The sequence below is a fragment of the Globicephala melas genome, chromosome 4, assembly GCF_963455315.2.
Source record: "Globicephala melas chromosome 4, mGloMel1.2, whole genome shotgun sequence".
Taxonomy (NCBI): Eukaryota; Metazoa; Chordata; class Mammalia; order Artiodactyla; family Delphinidae; genus Globicephala; species Globicephala melas.
The window spans coordinates 116402372-116424393 of NC_083317.1; the positions used below are offsets into that span (position 1 = coordinate 116402372).

Genomic DNA, 22022 nt, shown 5'->3' on the forward strand with positions numbered 1-22022 from the left:
GTCAGGAGCTCTACCCAAGACATAAGAGAGATTTAGGAATCATCAACAAACAGGTGATAACTAAAGTGATCTTAATGTAAAAGTAAAAATTAAAAAGAGAAGAGGGCTAAAGAAAACTGTCTAAATTTAGGTAGAAACAGAAAGCAGAGAAAAGAAAGAAAGATTGATTTCACAAAAGACTAGAAAAAAAAAGAACTTTAAAATGAATGTGGGGGAAGGAAGGCAGTTAGTCAACAGAAGTAAATGTTGGAGAAGAGACAAAAAGGTCTACAATTTTCACATTTTAAGAGTCTGTCCAGGGAATTCCCTCGCGGTCAGCGGTCAGGACTCCGTGCTTTCACTGCGGAGGGCCCGGGTTTGATCACTGGTCGGGGAACTAAGATCCCACATGCCACGCAGTGTGGCCAAAAAGAAAAATTGTTTAAAAAAAAAAAAGAGTCTGTCCAAACTAAACAATTTAAGTTTCCAGTAATCGAACAGGTGCCCTTGCTCTTGCTCTGATCAGCTCACTGTTTCAAGAATGCACCCTGCTGTTGCCAGCACTAAATCTTTATTCGTGTATTATCCAGAAACTAAAATATACTCTACCTACAAAGGAAAAACTATGAATCCTATAAAATCGCATGCAAAATTTTATGTATGTACAGATACATGCAGTTTCTTGGAAAAGGTCCATGGTTGTTAATGCAGTCTCCAAAAAAAAGCACAATAGGGTTTTTTTGTTGTTAAATCTTCCCTTCTCCAAGAAGTTTTCTGCAAGGAAAGGTTAAACAAGCTTAAATCCTTTGTTACTTTCTCCCAGCACTTAAACTACTGGGTTGGGATAAATATAGACTGTCAACTGTATCACTAGGCAACATTATTTATTGTAAAAATGACTTTCTAATTGGTGAAAACTGTAAAGACTATATGTAGGTTAACTGTAAAAATCCTTGAGAGACACCAAACAGGTTTCTAGAGATGTATCCATTCCCACCATCTCTGATCATACCTAATTTTGCCTTCTTTGACAAAATTGTACTACTAATTATAAACAAACATTTTATCTTAAATTAGCTACTTGACTCTGTCTAAAGGGTTTTCCAACTGGCAAATTCTCATTCTACTTTTCATCAGTCTATATCACCTAAGATGTATTCTTGCCAAAATTATTTTAACCCAGTTCTAACAAGCCTTTAGCTCTAACTTCCAGTTTACAAGAAATATATGGAATAGAATTAAATAAGTAAAATAAAATGGATGTGTTACTTGAGGGCACTGCACCAATTCCTATAAAATTAAATGGAATAAACAAAGCAGTGTAGGGGGACAGAATGGGAGAACAGCATGAGACTGTTGTACATTAAAAGAGATAAAAAACATTACATTCAGAAGCCAAACACAGGTTCAAGCAAACCAACAATAAAAATACAATTTAGGAACAAGAGGGACAATGTGAATGTAGTCTAGGTATTAGATAAATTTTTTAAAATAACTGTTGATTTTCTAGGTATGATGACAGTATTGTGGTCATATGAGAAAGTCCCTATTTCTAGAGCTGCCTACTGAAATGCTTAGGAATGAAATGTCATGATATCTGTAATTTACTTTAAAATTCTCCAGCCAAAAAAAATAAATAAACCAAAACACTAATCAACGTTAAATCTAGGAGAAAATTATATTGAGGTTCATTATACTATTTCTCTACTTTTCTATATGTTTGGTAATTTGTATAATAAGTTTTATTAATTCAGTGAATAAATAACTGTTTTAACTCTTCAGTGACCTTTTTATAGAAGGCCTTCAGCCTCATTTTTTTTAATATGGTATAATACACACAACATAAAATTTACCATTTTAAACATTTTTAGGTGTAAGGTTTAGGTTAGTGACATTAACTACATTCAAATTGTTGTGCATCCATCGCCACCATCCATCTCCAGAACTTTTCCCTCTTCCCAAAGTGAAACTCTGTACTCATTAAATACTGATTTCCCATTCCCCCTCCCCCTAGCCTCCAAGCAACCACTATTCTACTTTCTATCTCTATGAATTTTACTACTCTATATCAGGTAACTGATATAAGTGGAATCACTTTATGTCTATTTATGTCTGGCTTATTTCACTTAGCATGTCTTTAAGATTCGTCCACGGGCTTCCCTGGTGGAGCAGTGGTTGAGAGTCCGCCTGCTGATGCATGGGACATGGGTTTGTGCCCTGGTCCGGGAAGATCCCACATGCCGCGGAGCGGCTAGGCCCGTGAGCCATGGCCGCTGAGCCTACGCGTCCGGAGCCTGTGCTCCGCAACAGGAGAGGCCCGCATACTGCAAAAAAAAAAAAAGATTCATCCACATTGTAGAATATGTCAGAATTTCCTTCTCTTTTCAGGCTGAATAATATTCCATTATATGTATTTACATTTTGTTTATCCATTTATCTATCAATGGATGCTTTGGTTGATGCCACCTTTTGGCTACTGTGAACAATGCTGCTTTGAACATGGGTGTACAAATATCTGAGTCCCTGCTTCTTTTGGGTATATATCCAGAAGTGAAACTGCTGGATTATATGGCAATTCTATATTCAATTTATTTGAGGAATCACATACCATTTTCCACAACAGCTGCACCATTTTACATTCCCACCAGCAATACATAAGGGTTCCAATTTCTTCATATCCTCGACAGCACTTATTTTCTGTTTGATAACAGCCACAGTAATGGATATAAAGTGGTATCTCATTGTGGCTTTGATTTGCACTTCTCTAATGATTAGTGATGTTGACCTCTTTTCATATGCTTATTGGCCTTCTGTATATCTTCAATGGAGAAATAATTATTCAAAACCATTGCCCATTTTTTAAATTGAAGTATACCTGATTTACACTGTTGTGTTAGTTTCTAGTACAGCAAAGTGATTCGGATATATGTGTGTGTGTGTATGTATATTCTTTTTCAGATTATTTTACATTATAGGTTATTAAAAGATAGTGAATATAGTTTGCTGTATAGCCCTATACCGTAGGACCTTGTTGTTTATCTATGTTATATATAGTAGTGTGTGTATGTTAATCCCAAACTCCTAAGTTATCCCTCCCCCTCTACCTTTCCCTTTTGGTAACCATAAGTTTGTCTTCTATGTCTTTGAGTCTATTTCTGTTTTGTAAATAAGTTCATTTGTATCATTTTGTTTTTTTAGATTCCACATATAAGTGATATCATATGATATTTGTCTTTCTCTGACTTACTTCACTTAGTATGATAATCTCTAGGTCCATCCATGTTGCTGCAAATGGCATTATTTCATTCTTTTTCTGGCTGAGTAATATTCCATTGGTGTGTGTGTGTGTGTGTGTGTGTGTGTGTGTGTGTGTGTGTGTGTGTGTGTGTGTGTGTATACACACATATATATATACACACCACATCTTCATTATCCATTCATCTGTCGATGACACTTAGGATGCTTCCATGTCTTGTCCTTTGCCCATTTTTAATCGGGTGGTGGTGGTTGTTGAGTTTTGAAAGTTCTTTATACATTCTGCATATATTTCCCTTATGATATATATGATTGAAATATATTTTCACCAATTCCATGGGTTGTCTTTTCACTCTGCAAAGTGTCCTTTGATACCAAGTTTTTAATTTTGAGGAACCAACTCTTGATTTTGTTAATTTTCTACTGGCCTTGTGAATTTGAGAACCTTTGAACTGGGGCTGGTACATGTGGTTATCCATATGGCTTAAGAGCACAGATGCCAGTTACTCATCTAATGCTGTTCTGGTAGTTGCAAAATTTAAAAACTTCCCCAAGCAGCAGAGTAATCCTAACCTCACATTTAAGTTTGTGACAATACCATGCAACTCATCTACACAAAACTGTATTCTAAACTTCATTTTACAGATGGGGATGCATTTAATAAGTGTTTAAGACCAACATTACTTTCAGGAATTTGCTTTCCAAATAATCTTTAATTCTGAAGATGACTCACATTCTGACATCAACTAGTTCAGTACCAAATAACACTCATAAAACAGCTAACCATCGCCATAAGAAAGCCTCTGAATAAGCTCATATTCCATTGGTTCTCAAGCTACTCTTGTGTATCAATGGGATTTCAAAAACTTGACCAAAATGCCCCACTGATAAAATAATGGTAATCTTTTCCTAATTTGAAAAAAGATTTAATAGATAGTAATTTCAATTTATTTTTCTCCATAAATGTATCTTATACTACAAAACGCATCAAAAAGATATGTACTATAGAAAGCACTAACAGAAAAAAATACCTGAATAGCTACTTAACTATTTTAGTGTAAAATTTATAATAGCCAAATCACATTGCATTAAATAGATGGTTTTTTTTTTACAAATGTGCTCATGGTCATGTATGTTTATTATATATATATGGTACTATAAAATTTCCTCAAAAACAGTGTTCTCAATTCATACAAGTGTATATAACAATAACTTCATAGTATTCCTTAAAAAGCATCATGACTTCCAAGAGTTCAACTGAGAACTACTAATATATACTACAGTTAAGTTTCCATAAAGCATAGTTTTTAATGCTTTTAATGAAACGGTTGAGAGACTGTCATGAGAAAAAGTAAAAAAAACGACAACAGGGCTTAACTTTTTAAGCAAAAATAAAATACCCAATAGTTCTTTGCAAGGAAACTGAAGGTTGCCCAGCTAATTTCTCTAACATGAAGCCATCTAAACTAAAAGCAAGCCTCATCTAAGATGTTTTACTTTTACTGTCAACCAATGTTTTTCAGATTCCACGACAATTTGATTTTTCCAACAAATGAAACAAAATAAGCAAAATTTTAATTTTAAAAGGTTAGCAAACAGGTTTCTCCAAAACATCAATTCTTTCCAACCTCTGAGACTCACACAAACTATTCCCAATGTTTAGTGTGTACCCTGATCCCCAAACCAGACAAGGACAACACACACGCAAAAAAAATTATAGGCCAGTATCTCTGATGAACATAGATGCAAAATCCTCAACAAAATACTAGCAAACTGGATACAACAACACTTTAAAGGATAATCATAATCAAGTAGAATTTATTTCAGTGATGCAAGGATAGTTCAACATTCACAAATCAATGTGATACACGACATTAACAAATGAAAGTTAAAAATCATTTGATCATTTCAACAGATGCAGAAAAAGCATTTGACAAGATTCAACACTCATTTATGTAAAAACTCTCAATTAAGTGGGTATAGAAGCAATGTACCTCAACATAATAAAGGCCATATACAACAAACCCACAACTAACATCACACTCAAAAGTGAAAAACTGAAAGCTATCCCTCTAAATTGAGGAATAAGACAAGGATGCCCACTCTTGCCACTCTTATTCAACATATCACTGGAAGTCCTAGCCATAGCAATTAGGCAAGAAAAAGAAATAAAAGGCATCCAAATTGGAAGAAGTAAAACTGTCACTATGTGCAGATGACATGCTTTTATATATAAAAAATCCTAGGGGACTCCTCTGGCAGTCCAGTGGTTAAGACTTCACCTTCCAATGCATGGGGTGCAGGTTCAATCCTGGTCAGGGAGCTAAGATCCCACATGCCTCACGGCCAAAAAAGCAAATCATAAAACAGAAGCCATATTGTAACAAATTCAATAAAGACTTAAACAATGGTCCACATCAAAAAAAAGAAAATCTTAAAAAAAAAACCCTAAAGACTCCAACAAAAAACTGTTAGAAATAATGAACTAATACAGTAAAGTTGCAGAGCACAAAATTAATATGCAAAAATCTACTGCATTTGTATACACTAAAAACAAATTAGCAGAAAGAGAAATTAAGAGCACAATCCAATTTACAATCACAACAAAAAGAATAAAATACCTAGGAATAAATTTAATCAAGAAAGTGAAAGACCTGTACACTGAAAGACACTGCTAAATGAAACTGTAGACACAAAGAAATGAATATATATTCCATGCTCATGGACTGAAAGAATTAACATTGTTAAAAGGTTCATATCATCTAAAGCAGCCTACAGATTCAATGCAATCTCTATCAAAATCCCAAGGACATTTTTCACAGAAATAGAACAAAAAATCCTAAAATTATATGGAACCACAAAAGACCGCAAATAGCCAAAGCAATCCTAAGTAAAAGAACAAAGCTGGAGCTTCCCTGGTGGCGCAGTGGTTGAAAGCCCGCCTGCCGATGCAGGGGACACGGGTATGTGCCCCGGTCCGGGAAGATCCCACATGCCGCGGAGCGGCTAGGCCCGTGAGCCACGGCTGCTAAGCCTGCGCGTCCGGAGCCTGTGCTCCACAACGGGAGAGGCCACAACAGTAAGAGGCCCACATACCGCAAAAAACAACAACAACAACAAAAAAAAACAGAACAAAGCTGGAGACATCACACTCCCTAACTTCAAATTATAATACAAAGCTATAGTAACCAAACAGCATAGTATTGAAAGAAAAACAGACATAGATTAATGGAACACAGCTGAGAGCCCAAGAACAAATCCATACCTACATGGACAATTAATTTATGACAAAGGAGCAGAAAACCACAATGGAGAAAGGATAGTCTCTTCAATAAATGTTGGGAAAACCAGACAGTCGTATGGAAAAAAATGAAACTAGACCACTATCTCATACCATACATAAAAATCAACTAAAAATAGATTAAGGACTTAATGTAAGACCTAAAACCATAAAACTCAATAGAAGAAACCATAGGTAGTGCACTCTTTAATATCACCCTTAGCAATACGTTTCTGAGTATGTCTCCTCAGGCAAAGGAAACAAACAAAAAGAAATGGGACTACATCAAACTAAAAAGCTTCTGCACAGCAAAGGAAATCACCTATAAAATGAAAAGACAACCTACTGAATGGGAAAAGATATTTGCAAATCATACGTCTGATAAGGGGTTAATATACAAAACATATAAAGAACTCATAAAACTCAATAGCAAAAAACCAAACAACCCAATGTAAAAATGAGCACAGGACCAGAAACATCAATTTTCCAAAGAAGACACACAGATGGACAAAAGGCACTGAAAACATAATCAACATCACTATTACAGAAGTGCAAATCAAAACCACAATGAGAAGAGTAGGAACCAAGATGGCAGAGTAAAAGGACGTGTTCTCACTCCCTCTTGTGAGAACACCAGAATCACACCTAGCTGCTGGACAATCATCAACAGGAAGACACTGGAACTCACCAAAAAAGATAACCCACATCCAAAGACAAAGGAGAAGCCACAATGAGATGGTAGGAGGGGTGCAATCACAGTAAAATCAAATCCCATAACTGCTGGATGGGTAACTCACAGACTGCAGAACACTTATAACACAGAAGTCCACCCACTGGAGTGAAGGTTCTGAGCCCCACGTCCAGCTTCCCAACCTGGGGGTCCAGCAACAGGAGGAGGATTTCCTAGAGAAGCAGACTTTGAAGCCTAGTGGGATTTGATTGCAGAACTTTGACAGGACTGGGGAAAACAGAGACTCCACTCTTGAAGGGTACACACAAAGTAGTGTGGGCATCAGGACCCAGGAGAAGAAGCAGTGACCCCGGGGAAGACTGAACCACACCTACCTGCTAGTGTTGGAGGGTTTCCTGCAGAGGCGGGCGGTGGCTGTGGCTCACCCTGGGGACAAGGACACTGGTAGCAGAAGTTCTGGGAAGTACTCCTTGGCGGGAGCCCTCCCAGAGTCCGCCATTAGCCCCACCAAAGAGCACAGGTAGGCTCCAGTGTTGGGTTGCCTCAGGCCAAACAACCAACAGGGAGTGAACCCAGCCCCACCCATCAGCAGTCAAGCAGATTAAAGTTTTACTGAGCTCTGCCCACCAGAGCAACAGTCAGCTCTACCCACCACCAGTCCCTTCCAACAGGAAACTTGCACAAGGCTCTTAGATAGCCTCATCCACCAGAGGGCAGACAGCAGAAGCAAGAACTACAATCCTGCAGCCTGTGTAACAAAAACCACATTCACAGAAAGACAGACAAGATGAAAAGGCAGAGGGCTATGTACCAGATAAAGGAACAAGATAAAACCCCACAAAAACAACTAAATGAAGTGGAGATAGGCAACCTTCCAGAAAAAGAATTCAGAAGAATGATAGTGAAGAAGATCCAGGACCTCGGAAAAAGAATGGAGGCAAAGATCGAGAAGATGCAAGAAATGTTTAACAAAGACCTAGAACAATTAAAGAACAAACAAACAGAGATGAACAATACAATAACTGAAATGAAAACTACACTAGAAGGAATCATAGCAGAATAACTGAGGCAGAAGAACAGATAAGTGACCTGGAAGACAGAATGGTGGAATTCACTGCTGCGGAACAGAATAAAGAAAACAGAATGAAAAGAAAAGAAGACAGCCTAAGAGACCTCTGGGACAACATTAAATGCAACAACATTCACATTATAGGGGTCCCAGAAGGAGAAGAGAGAGAGAAAGGACCCGAGAAAATATTTGAAGAGATTATAGTCAAAAACTTCCCTAACATGGGAAAGGAAATAGCCACCCAAGTCCAGGAAGCTCAGCGAGTCCCATACAGGATAAACCCAAGGAGAAACATGCCGAGACACACAGTAATCAAATTGGCAAAAATTAAAGACAAAGAAAAATTACTGAAAGTAGCAAGGAAAAAACGAAAAATAACATACAAGGGAACTCCCATAAGGTTAACAGCTGATTTCTCAGCAGAAACACTACAAGCCAGAAGAGAGTGGCATAATATACTTAAAGTGATGAAAGGGAAGAACCTACAACCAAGATTACTCTACCCAACAAGGATCTCATTCAGGTTTGATGGAAAAATCAAAAGCTTTACAGACAAGCAAAAGCTAAGACAATTCAGCACCACCAAACCAGTTTTACAATGAATGCTAAAGGAACTTCTCTAAGTGGGAAACACAAGAGAAGAAAAGGACCTACAAAACCAAACCCAAAACAATTAAGAAAATGGTCATAGGAACATACATATCGATAATTACCTTAAACGTGAATGGATTAAATGCTCCAACCAAAAGACACAGGCTCACCGAATGAAAACAAAAACAAGACCAGCCTATATGCTGCCTACAATAGACCCACTTCAGACCTAGGAACACATACAGACTTAAAGTGAGGGGAGGGAAAAAGATATTCCATCCAAATAGAAATCAAAAGCTGGAGTAGCAATACTCATATCAGATAAAACAGACTTGAAAATAATGAACGTTACAATAGACGAGCAAGGACACTACAAAATGATCAAGGGATCAATCCAAGGGGAAGATATAACAATTATAAATATATATGCACCCAACAGAGGAGCACGTCAATACATAAGGCAACTGCTAACAGCTCTAAGAGGAAATCAACAGTAACACAATAATATTGGGGGACTTTAACACCTCACTTACAGCAATGGACAGATAATCCAAAATGAAAATAAATAAGGTAACAGAAGTTTTAATGACACAACAGACCAGACAGATTTAGTCGATATTTACAGGACATTCCATTCAAAAACAGCAGATTACACTTTATTCTCAAGTACAAACAGAACATTCTCCAGGATAGATCACATCTTGGGTCACAAATCAAGCCTCAGTAAATTTAAGAAAATTGAAATCATATCAAGCATCTTTTCTGACCACAATGCTATGAGATCAGAAATGAAATACAGGGAAAAAAAGTAAAAAACACAAACACATGGAGGCTAAACAATACGTTACTAAATAACCAAGAGATCACTGAAGAAGGCAAAGAGGAAATCAATAAATATCTAGAGACAAATGACAATGAAAACACGATGATCCAAAACCTACGGGATGCAGCAAAAGCAGTTCTAAGAGGGAAGTTTATAGCTATATAAGCCTACCTCAAGACACAAGAAAAATCTCAAATAAACAATCTAACCTTACACCTAAAGGAACTAGAGAAAGAAGAACAAACAAAATCTAAAGTTAGCAGAAGGAAAGAAACCATAAAGACCAGAGCAGAAATAAATGAAATAGAAACAAAGAAAACAATAGCAAAATTCAATAAAACTAAAAGCTTGTTCTTTGAGAAGATAAATAAAATTGATACACCATTAGCCAGACTCATCAAGAAAAAGAGGGAGAGGACTCAAATCAATAAAATTAGAAATGAAAAAGGAGAAGTTACAACAGACACCGCAGAAATACAAAGCATCCTAAGAGACTACTACAATCAACTCTATACCAATAAAATGGACAACCTGGAAGAAATGGACAAATTCTTAGAAAGGTATAACCTTCCAAGACTGAACCAGGAAGAAATAGAAAATATAAACAGACCAATCACAAGTAATGAAATTGAAACCGTGATTGAAAATCTTCCAACAAACAAAAGTCCAGGACCAGATGGCTTCACAGGTGAATTCTATCAAACATTTAGAGAAGAGCTAACACCCATCCTTCTCAAACTTCCAAAAAATTGCAGAGGAAGGAACACTCCCAAACTCATTCTATGAGGCCACCATCACCCTGATACCAAAACCAGACAAAAATATTACAAAAACAGAAAATTACAGACCAATATCATTGATGAACATAGATGCAAAAATCCTCAACAAAATACTAGCAAACAGAATCCAACAACACATTAAAAGGATCATACACCATGAACAAGTGGGATTTATCCCAGGGATGCAAGGATTCTTCAATATACACAAATCAATCAATGTGATACACCATATTAACAAATTGAAGAATAAAAACCATATGATCATCTCAATAGATGCAGAAAAAGCTTCTGATAAAATTCAACACCCATTTATGATAAAAACTCTCCAGAAAGTGGGCATAAAGGGAACCTACGTCAACATAATAAAGGCCATATACAACAAACCCACAGCAAACCTCAGCCTCAATGGTGAAAAACTGAAGGCATTTCCTCTAAGATCAGGAACAAGACAAGGATGTCCACTCTCACCACTATTATTCAACATAGTTTTGGAAGTCCTAGCCACGGCAATCAGAGAAGAAAAAGAAATAAAAGGAATACAAATTTGGAAAAGAAGAATTAAAGCTGTCACTGTTTGCAGATGACATGATACTATACATAGAGAATCCTAAAGATGCCACCAGAAAACTACTAGAGCTAATCAATGAATCTGGTAAAGTTGCAGGATACAAAATAAATACACAGAAAACTCTTGCATTCCTATACACTAATGATGAAAAATCTGAAAGAGAAATTATGGAAACACTCCCATTTACCATTACAACAAAAAGAATAAAATACCTAAGAATAAACCTACCTAGGGAGACAAAAGACGTATACGCAGAAAACTATAAGACACTGATGAAAGAAATTAAAGATGATACCAACAGATGGAGAGATATACCATGTTCTTGGTTGGAAGAATCAATATTGTAAAAATGACTATACTACTCAAAGCAATCTACAGATTCAATGCAATCCCTATCAAATTACCAATGGCATTTTTTACAGAACTGGAACAAAAAATCTTAAAATTTGTATGGAGACACAAAAGACCCCAAATAGCCAAAGCAGTCTTGAGGGAAAAAAACGGAGCTGGAGGAATCAGACTCCCTGACTTCAGACTATACTACAAAGCCACAGTAATCAAGACAACATGGTACTGGCACAAAAGCAGAAACATAGATCAATAGAAGATAGAAAGCCCAGAGATAAACCCACAGACCTATGGTCAACTAATCTATGACAAAGGAGGCAAGGATATACAATGGAGAAAAGACAGTCTCTTCAATAAGTGGTGCTGGGAAAACTGGACAGCTACATGTAAAAGAATGAAATTAGAACACTCCCTAATACCATACACAAAAATAAACTCAAAATGGATTCGAGACCTAAATGTAAGACTGGACACTATAAAACTCTTAGAGGAAAACATAGGAAGAACAGTCTTTGATGTAAATCACAGCAAGATCCTTTTTTGACCTACCTCCTAGAAAAATGGAAATAAAAACAAAAATAAACAAATGAGACCTAATGAAACTTCAAAGCTTTTGCACAGCAAAGGAAACCATAAACAACACGAAAAGACAACCCCCAGAATGAGAGAAAATATTTGCAAACGAATCCACAGACAAAGGATTAATCTCCAAAATATATAAACAGCTCATGCAGCTCAATATTAAAAAAACAAACAACCCAATCCAAAAATGGGCAGAAGAGCTAAATAGACATTTCTCCAAAGAAGACATATAGATGGCCAAGAAGCACATGAAAAGGTGCTCAACATCACTAGTAATTAGAGAAATGCAAATCAAAACTACAATGAGGTATCACCTCACACCAGTTAGAATGCGCATCATCAGAAAATCTACAAACAAGAAATGCTGGAGAGGGTGTGGAGAAAATGGAACCCTCTTGCACTGTTGGTGGGAATGTAAATTGATACTGCCACTATGGAGAACAGTATGGAGGTTCCTTGAAACACTAAAAATAGAATTACCATATGATCCAGCAATCCCACTACGGGCACATACCCAGAGAAAACCATAATTCAAAAAGACACATGCACCCCAATGTTCATTGCAGCACTATTTACTATAGCCAGGTCATTAAAGCAACCGAAATGCCCATCGACAGACGAATGGATAAAGAAGATGAAGTACATATATACAATGGAATATTACTCAGCCGTAAAAAGGAACGAAACTGGGTCATTTGTTGAGACGTGGATGGATCTAGAGACTCTCATACAAAGTGAGAAGTCAGAAAGAGAAAAACAAATATCGTATGTTAACGCATGTATGTGGAACCTAGAAAAATGGTACAGATGAACCGGTATGCAGGGCAGAAGTTGAGATACAGATGTAGAGAGCAAACGTATGGACACCAATGGAGGAAAGCCCTGGGGGGGTGGAGATGGTGGTGTGATGAATTGGGCGATTGGGATTGACATGTATACACTGATGTGTATAAAACTGATGACTAATAAGAACCTGCTGTATAAAAAAATAAAATTAAATTTAAAAATTAAAAAAAAACTAATACTAAACTTTCTTTGGTTATTTGTATGGAAATATGTTAATATAAATGTTTCAGACATTACATGAAATTCCTAAAAATCTTATATGTTCTGGTATAATGTTATAAGTCATAATTCTAGTCATTTTTTTTAAATGTATATCTCAGAAATAACTCAATTTCCTTGTCAATTGCATTATTATGAACTTTCATCAAATCTTTAACCGTGGTCATTTTTAAGTCTTTTGTCATTTACAGACAGTTCTGGATGTACTCTGATGCTTTTGCAAAAATGCTCCTATAAAAGGGTTTCATCTTCAAGGAATTCATGGAAAAGACTCTGACAAGCACAGGTTTCTGGTAACTGACTATACTGCTGAACTGAATGAATAAGCATTTTCAGAACTCTAATAGAAAACTGATGAATTCATATAAGTGCTAACAAAAGATCAAGATTAAAAAAATTAATTACATGGGACTGAGTGAACTGATGAGGATGATTATAATTTTTGTGACTGTTTGAATAGAAAAAAAAAGACTGTGCAAAAAAAAAAAAAGACTATGCAGTAGCTGGAAACCATAAAAATAGAATGTCCTGCATAAATAGTTTTGCTTTATCTTAATACTGAATAAAATATTATAAAGCATTTCATTCAGGAGGAAAAAATACCACAATGACGTAACAACGCACACCCATTAGAATGGCTATTATCAAAAAGGCAAGAAATACTCAGTGTTGGTGAGGATGTGGAGAAAAGTGAACCCTCAAACACTGTTACTGGGAATGTAAATTGATGCAGCCACTATGGAAAACAGTATGGAGAGGCCTCAAAAAATTAAGAAGAGAACTACCACATGATCCAGCTACTCTACTTCTGTATGTTTATCCAAAGAATATGAAAACACTAGCTCAAAAAGATATATGCATCTCTATGTTCATTGCAGCATTATTTACAATAACCAAGCTATGAAACAACTTAAATGTCTATCAACAGATGGATAAAAAAGATGCAGTAAACATGCAGAATATTGCTTGGCCATAAAAGAATGATGAAATCTTGCCATTTACGTGACACACCTACACCTTGAGGGTATTATGCTAAGTGAAATAAGTCAGATGGAGAAAGACAAATACCATATGATTTCATTCATATGTGATTAAAAAACTAAATAAATAAATAAAGGAACAAACCAAACCAAACAAAAACACGTAGATATGGAGAACAGATTAGTGGTTACCAGAGTGGAAGGGGGTTAAATACACAGTGACAGACGGAAACCAAACTTTCAGTGGTGAGCATGCTGTAGTGTATACAGAGATTGAAACAATGTATACATGAAACTTAAATGTTATAAACCAATGTTACCTCAATTTAAAAATACATATATCAAACATAATTGAATCAAGGATATTTCTACTGTTAAGTGGCAAAGGTCATGCCCTGTTCTTCCCCAAAATATAGCCTCCCTTGTCCTTATGCAGACATAGGCAATGAGTTACCCTTTTTGATATTAAACTTTATTGAGCATTATGCATTAAAGTAGAATTAATATATTTTTGCACGTGCATATAATGTAATTCTCTACAACAATGAAAACAAATGACAGCTATGTGACCAATATACATGAATTTCCCAAGAATAACCCTAAGCAAAAGAAGCAAGTCACAAAGAATGCAAACACTACGATTCCACACACATAAAGCTCTTTAAAAGGCAAAACAGATATTATATAGAGATTCACAATTAAGAGGTAAAAATGTAAAGAAAAATGAGGAAGTTATCATCATAAAAATCAAGATAGTGATTACTTTGAGGGTAAGAAAGGTAAGGAAGGGGAGTGTGACCAGGGAAAAGGTGCTTCTGGGATGCCAGCAATATTCCACATCTTGACCTGAGCTGTGATGAGATGGGAGTTTGCATTATATTGTTCTTTAAACCATACACAAATGTTTCATGCATTTTCCTGCATCTATGATAGCTAACTATTTTCAAAAGAAAAAAAAAAGAATAAAGCAACCTGTCACTCAAAACAAGATTTTTTTGTTTTGTTTTTCTGACTACATGGAGATATTATGAAAGGTTGCAAGCAGGAGCCTGCCAAGATCAAACACAACACACTAAGCGAGTCAACAAATAAGCAACTATTAAAAACCAGACTCATGTTCAACGCCAGAGTTCTATCTTCTCATTCAGTCGACATGAGATGGGATCTAGCAATAGGTATTAAGTATATAGCACATACCCAGGGGCTTGCGGTAAAAATAAATGTTCCCAGGTCCCTCCCCTGGAGATTCAGACAGGAAGCCTATAACTTTACTTTTTAAAAATGTCCCCTAGTCACTATGATCAAGCCAAATTTGGAAAACACTGCTCTCGACCATAGATTGGAAAATGGTATACCAAGTGATTATTCATAAACTTTTTATAAGTCAAAGAGGGGTGGGGTAGAGGGTCAAATTAGAGCAAGGAAAAAAAGAGAGAGAGAGAAATAGGAATGTTAACAAAAATACACATCATAATTCTCTCAAATAGCACTGCTGTCACCAGTGCCATAGGTTGTCAACCCCAGCAAGAAGTCATGCAGCAAACAAGGAAAAGACAATTGACAATGAATTGCTTTCATAATATTAGAATCTTAAGCATCATTTAGGGAAACTGCCAGAAAATTCTGGTTTTCTAGGTTATCAAAAATATCATGCCCAGTGTACTTCAAAGTATCAATCTCCTGAACCAGAATTTTTTTTATGATGCTTCACACAAAAATCAGTACCGCCACTATAAATAAATTGGTACAGAACTTATCAATTTGGAGCCAGGCACTCTGTTAAGCATTTGATGTGAATGTTCCTCCGTCTAATCCTCAGAACAACCTTACCAAGTAAAACAAAAACAAACAAACAAAAACAATGCAGGGAAAAACTTTTTCCCATATCATTCCAGTTTTCCTATTTTAGGGGACTCAATTTCTATGTGTAAGTACCAGAATAAATGAACCAATTCCCTTATTCCCTTACCCATTATCCCCACCCCCATCCCTTTTTCTTTAATTTATGCATAATTTGTGAACAAAAAGCCGAGCATGCCCAATGCCCCATACACAGTTTGGGTGTTAAGCATGACATTTAGCCTACTATATTAATGGTGGAACAGTATGGGGTGCTAGATCAAGTTATGCCATTCCCACTGATGATTACAACTGTTTCTTTAAAGTATCACCCCAAGACTCTGTTCCTGGCCTCTTTTCTGTATAGTAACATTAAAAATATTTCACGTATACATTAAAAAGATGCACAGATACTATGAAACAAAACAATTTGTTAACATGTACATGTAAACTCTGGGTGGGGGACTCTATATGATTTTTTTTAATATTTATCTGCATATTTCAGAATAAACAATTAAAACTTTCTAAAGCCTATTTCATTTTATATAACATATACCAAACAAAAACCTAGAAGAAAACACACAGAAATCGTAACAGAAATCTGTTCCACCTATTCAAGTTCTCTAAGCATGCATTACTCCCATACAAACAAAACAAAACAAACAAACAAAAAAAACCAATGTTTTCTTAATGAGCAAGCCACAAGGTTTTATAATTCACAAGTCTATTCACAATCTGGAGAAGATGAAATTATTTCTTCTTAAGTGAAGTGTGCAATAAAAAACTAGTGAAAAAAAGGGCAGATCTTCAGCTATGAGTTAAATCCAAGCCATCATTTTCTCTCTTTAAGCACTCAATTACACTCAAAAGATTCCGTCCTACACTACAGTCCTTATAGTTATCATTATTGCTGTAAAGGTCAAATGTAGCAGCCATGTGGGCTCCCAGGCATTTGGGTCAATTGGCAATATATCACAATCTGTCAGAGATGATACCTTTATTAATTATGATGCCATGAATTACTAGCATCCCCTTTCCATTGGTAAAGAACTCAGCACTGTGCTCAGGTCCAAAGGCATGACCAAAGCAATACCAAAACCTCAAATTTTTAGGTCTACTTCCTGGAACCACTCCAGGCACCAACTCTATATCAACAGTTCAATCAGGAGAGAGAAACTATAGTAAATTAAACAGTGTTTAATACAAATAATAATTAAACTATGATAGGATAGTAACTATAAAGATATAATGAGGGGTGGCAAGAGGCAAGAGAGAGGGATTCCAAAGGGGCATGAGGAAACCTCTGGGAGCAATAGATATGTTCATTAACTTCATTATGGTGATGGTTTCAGAGTTATATAAATATGTCAAAGCTAATAAGCATAAACTTTAAATATGTACAGTCTGGGACTTCTCTGGTGGTCCAGTGGTAAAAAATCTGCCTTCCAATGCAAGGGACACGGGTTTGAACCCTGCATTGGACACGGGTTTGAACCCTGGTCAGGGAACTAAGACCTCACTTGCCACGGGGCAACTAAGCCCGCACACCACAACTACAGAGCCCACAAGCGCTGGAGCCCGCGTGCCACAACTAGAGAGAGTAAACCTGTATGCCACAACTAGAGAGAAGCCCGCGTGCCTCAACGAAGAGCCCACGTGCTGTAACTAAGACCCGATGCAGCCAAAAATAAATAAATATGTACAGTTTATTATATGCCAGTTATAAGTCAATAAAGCTGTTTTTAATTTTTTTAAGATAAATAATTATTAAACTCTGATGGGAAAAATAAGGCTGAGGGAGAGGACCCAAAAAGGATTAACTTCAAAGAAGGGTCCCCTCTCCTCAAGGCTGGAGTTTCTCATTGGAGAAGCTATGGTTGTAGCACGCTAGATAGCAGAGAATTTCACTGGATTGTCCAAACCAGAGCAGGTCCAACGTTGCCAGACTAGCAGGAAACAATTCTCTGGAGTGCAGCTGTTGAGGCTGGTGAGCAGGTGTGCAGAGGTAGTCAGGACACTGCTGCAGGCACAAGGCCTAGAATGCACAGTATCCATGTCAAGAGAACTGCAGGAAACAACTCCCTGGGGTACAGGCAAGCCAAGGTTGGTGGGCAGGCACGTAGAGGTCCAGCCAGGCACTGGAGGCGTGAGGCCTGAGGTACATGGTGTCCACTTCAGAAGGGCAGTGGCAAGGTGGTCACCAGGTCTAGACTGGGACTGCAGGATCAGTGAAGGCCTGTTTACCCTGGGCACATGGCTGAGGCAGAGCACCACCAGATGTCCCCAATGTCCCTAGAAGTGGGGGGGAGTGTGTGGAGGAGGGGGGGACCTTGGTCAAGGAACTGAGATCCCACAAGCCACACAGCGCAGCCAAAAAGAAAAAAAGAAAACTAAATATTGTTAAGATGGCAATACTACCCAAAGTAATCTACAGATTCAATACATTCCCTATCAAAATTCCAATAGCTTTTTATGCAGAAATGGTGAAGTCAATCCTCAAATTCATATGGAATTGCAAGGGGCCCTGAATAGTCAACACAATTTTAAAAAAGATGAACAGAGCTGGAGGACTCACACTTCCCAATTTCAAAATCTTACTATAAAGTTACAGTAATCAAAACAATGTGGTATGGGCATAAGGATAGACATATAGGCCAAAGGAATAGAATTGAGAGTCCAAAAAAATCAACCTATACTTCTATGGCCAATTGATTTTCAATAAAGGTACCAAAATCATTCAATGAGGAAATAATATTATACTTTCTTCAACAAGTGGTAATGGAACAACTGTATACCACATGCAGAACAATGAAGTTGTACCCATAAACTCACACTATATGCAAAAATTAACTCAAAATAGTTCAATGACCTAAATATAAGAGCTAAAATGATAAAACTCTTAGAAGAAAACGTAAGAATAAATCCCCATGACCTTGCATTCCACAATGGATTCTTAGATATGAAACCAAAAGCATGAGCAATGAAAATAAATAAATAAATAGAGCTTCTTCAAAATTTAAAACTTTTATGTGTCAATGGATATTATTAAGAAAGTGAAAAAACAACCCACAAAATGGAAGAAAATATCGGCAAATCATACGTCTGATAAGGGTCTAGTATCCAGAATACATAAAAACACTTACAACTCAATAATAAAAAGACAAACAACCCAACTTAAACATGGGCAAAAAATCTGAATAAACATTTCCACAAAGAAGATATACAAATGGCCAAACCACCACATAAAAAGATGTTCAACATCATCAGTTATTAGGGAAATGCAAATCAAAACCACAGTGAGATATCACCTCATCATGACACAAGGATAGCAACAGCATTAATTTTTTTTTTTTTTTACTGGAAAAGAACAAGTGTTGGTGACAATGAAGAGAAACTGGAACACTAGTACACTGTCGGTAGGAATGTAAAATGGTTCAGCCACTATGGAAAACAGTTTGGTAAGTCCTCAAAAAGCTAAACATAGGATTACCATATGATCCAACAATTCCACTCCTTATATATACCCAAAAGAAATGAAAACTGGGACTCAGAAAAACCCTTGTAAACCAATGTTCAGGGCAACAATATTCACAATAGCCAAAGAATGGAACGAAACCAAATGTCCTTCAACAGATGAATGGATAAAGTCTGGTGTATACATACAATAAAATTATTTAGCTATAAAAAGGAAGAAGTATTCATACATACAATAATGTAGCTTGCAACAACATTGCAGAACCTCGAAAACATTATGCTAAGTGAAAGAAGCCAGATGCTAAAGTTCACATATTGTATGATTCCATTTATATGAGATTTCCAGAATAAGTGAGATATCCAGGAAATCCATAGAAACAGAAAGCAAATTAGTGCTGCCAGGGGCTGGGGGCAGCAGAGAATGGTGAATAGGTATGGATGGGGTTTTAGTTTTGAGTGATAAAAATGTTTTGGAACTAGACAGAAGTGGTGGTTGCACAGCACTGTGATTTACTAAATGCCACACAATTATTCACTTTAAAATTGTTAATTTTATGCTGTATGAATTTTGCCTCAAAAAATTTTAAGCAATTAATATTTATAATACATGTTATGTAAATGTATAAATTACAAGCACAGTTCTTCCTTTTTGAAGGTCAAACATGTAAATTACAAGCACATTAATTAGGCAAATAAACTACTCTTCATATTTAATGAGTTGTTTTACATCTAAGCAAAGTAGAAATTCAACTCCTACTCTCTTATGACTTGATTTAGAAATATTCACCTATCATCAGGTGGGATTATTTCCCCTTATTGCCTCTAAAAGTTTAACTGGATATCTTGATCATTAGAAAATGAGCCTGGGGCTTCCCTGGTGGCGCAGTGGTTGAGAGTCCGCCTGCCGATGCAGGGGACACGGGTTCGTGCCCCGGTCCGGGAAGACCCCACATGCCGCGGAGCGGCTGGGCCCGTGAGCCATGGCCGCTGACCCTGCGCGTCCCGAGCCTGTGCTCCGCAGCGGGAGAGGCCACAGCAGTGAGAGGCCCGCGTGCCGCAAAAAAAAAAAAAGAAAAAGAAAATGACCCTGAACTAGAGTCATATTCAATCAATTAACTTCGACAAATTTCTAGCCCCTCAGAAATGATTCTAAATCATAATTCTTGTATCTGACTGGAAGCTCTCTCATTTCAATAAGCAGAATACCCTAAATTTTCAGTTGTCTTCTCAATTTACATTAATGTGGCTGTGAACATATAAATGTTTTAATGTCCAAATATTTCATGGTTACTGATACCCTAAAACCACAAAATTAACACTGTTCCTCAGACTTTGTATTTCAGAGTTAAAAGACAGATTTCCTCAAGCAGGACTACACAGTTGAAATAACTGGAAATAACATAAGTATCTTCCTCATGGATCGTTCTCTTAAAAGGAATGTAAAGGTAGATATAAAAATGCCTGATCAGGACTTCCCTGGTGGTGCAGTGGTTAAGAGTCCTCCTGCCAATGGCGAGGACACGGGTTTGATCCCCGGTCCGGGAAGATCCCACATCTTCCTGCGCAGAGCAACTAAGCCCGTGCGCCACCAACTACTGAGCCCGCGCACCTAGAGCCCGAGGTCCACAACAAAAGAAGCCACTGCAATCAGAAGCCCGTGCACCACAATGAAGAATAGCCCCCGCTCGCCACAACTACAGGAAGCCCGCGCGCAGCAACGAAGACCCAACGCACCTAAAAATAATAAATAAAATTTTTTTAAAAGCCTGATCATGTTACTCCCTGCATAAAATTCCTTAACAGATTATACAACTTTCAGAATAAAGTTCAAAACTAAATTGTGACTTAAACTGTCTCTGCCTATGTCTCCAGCTTTGTCCCTTGCCAAGTTCATAAACTGTCTCTGCCTATGTCTCCAGCTTTGTCCCTTGCCATTCCTCCTTAGTCTTTCTTCTCTAACCACTTGAAGTTTCTTTTCTGTCAGCCTCTCATTATGTGCCTTCTCTGTGCCACCGCAGTGTAACAAAACGTTTAACTTGTTCATCACTCCTTGAAGTTAGGGACCATACAGTTTCAGATTTGGTATACTCAGCACCTAGCACAATAATCAAAGGCTGTTGTAAAATTAAAGTATGAAAGTATGGACAACTGGTAAGATCCATTACTGGGGTCTAAAATACTGTGGCTTATTTTTCCCTCATAATGGCAAAAGGGGAAACTACATATTAGGTTATATTTTGCTTTATTTTTTAAAATTACAATGTAGTCTTATTAGTAAATAACATCAAATAGATAACATTAATTTTGTAGACATTTTTTAAACATCTAGTTTGTTAACTAAAAGCATAAATTTAGTCTGATTATTATTCAATGGAAGCTCATGATCAGCTCTGTTTTGTCTACATTAGTAAAGTGAAACTGCAACAGACATTTTGTAAGTCGTAAAAGACTTTTTTAACAGGAAAATTCCTCATTTTACAAATGAGGAAATGAACTGAGAGGTTGAGTTATTCATGCAAAGTCACACAGCTAATTATTGGGCAAGTTGGGGAACACCCAGATACCCAGATTCCCTTAATGGTGATGCTTTCAGCTACAATATAACCTTATTTCCACTTCAACCTCATAGGCAAGCCATGCACTGCAATTCATAGCACACTTCTCTTTCTTCCTACCCTCAATCTAGTGAGGACATGAGC

The 22022-nt window shown here is 36.9% G+C and overlaps 1 protein-coding gene across 2 annotated transcripts in view; it reads right to left on the reverse strand.

Moving 5' to 3' along the window:
• Positions 1-22022, reverse strand: part of RNF13 (ring finger protein 13) — a 131791-nt gene that overhangs the window by 104255 nt on the left and 5514 nt on the right. The window contains exon 2 of one of the 2 annotated variants that reach the window (XM_060298499.1): positions 2075-2303. The exons of the other annotated variant lie outside the window; for it this stretch is intronic. The gene's annotated coding sequence lies outside the window, so the exon portion shown is untranslated. The remainder of the gene's footprint in view (positions 1-2074; positions 2304-22022) is intronic. 2 annotated transcript variants of the gene reach the window in all.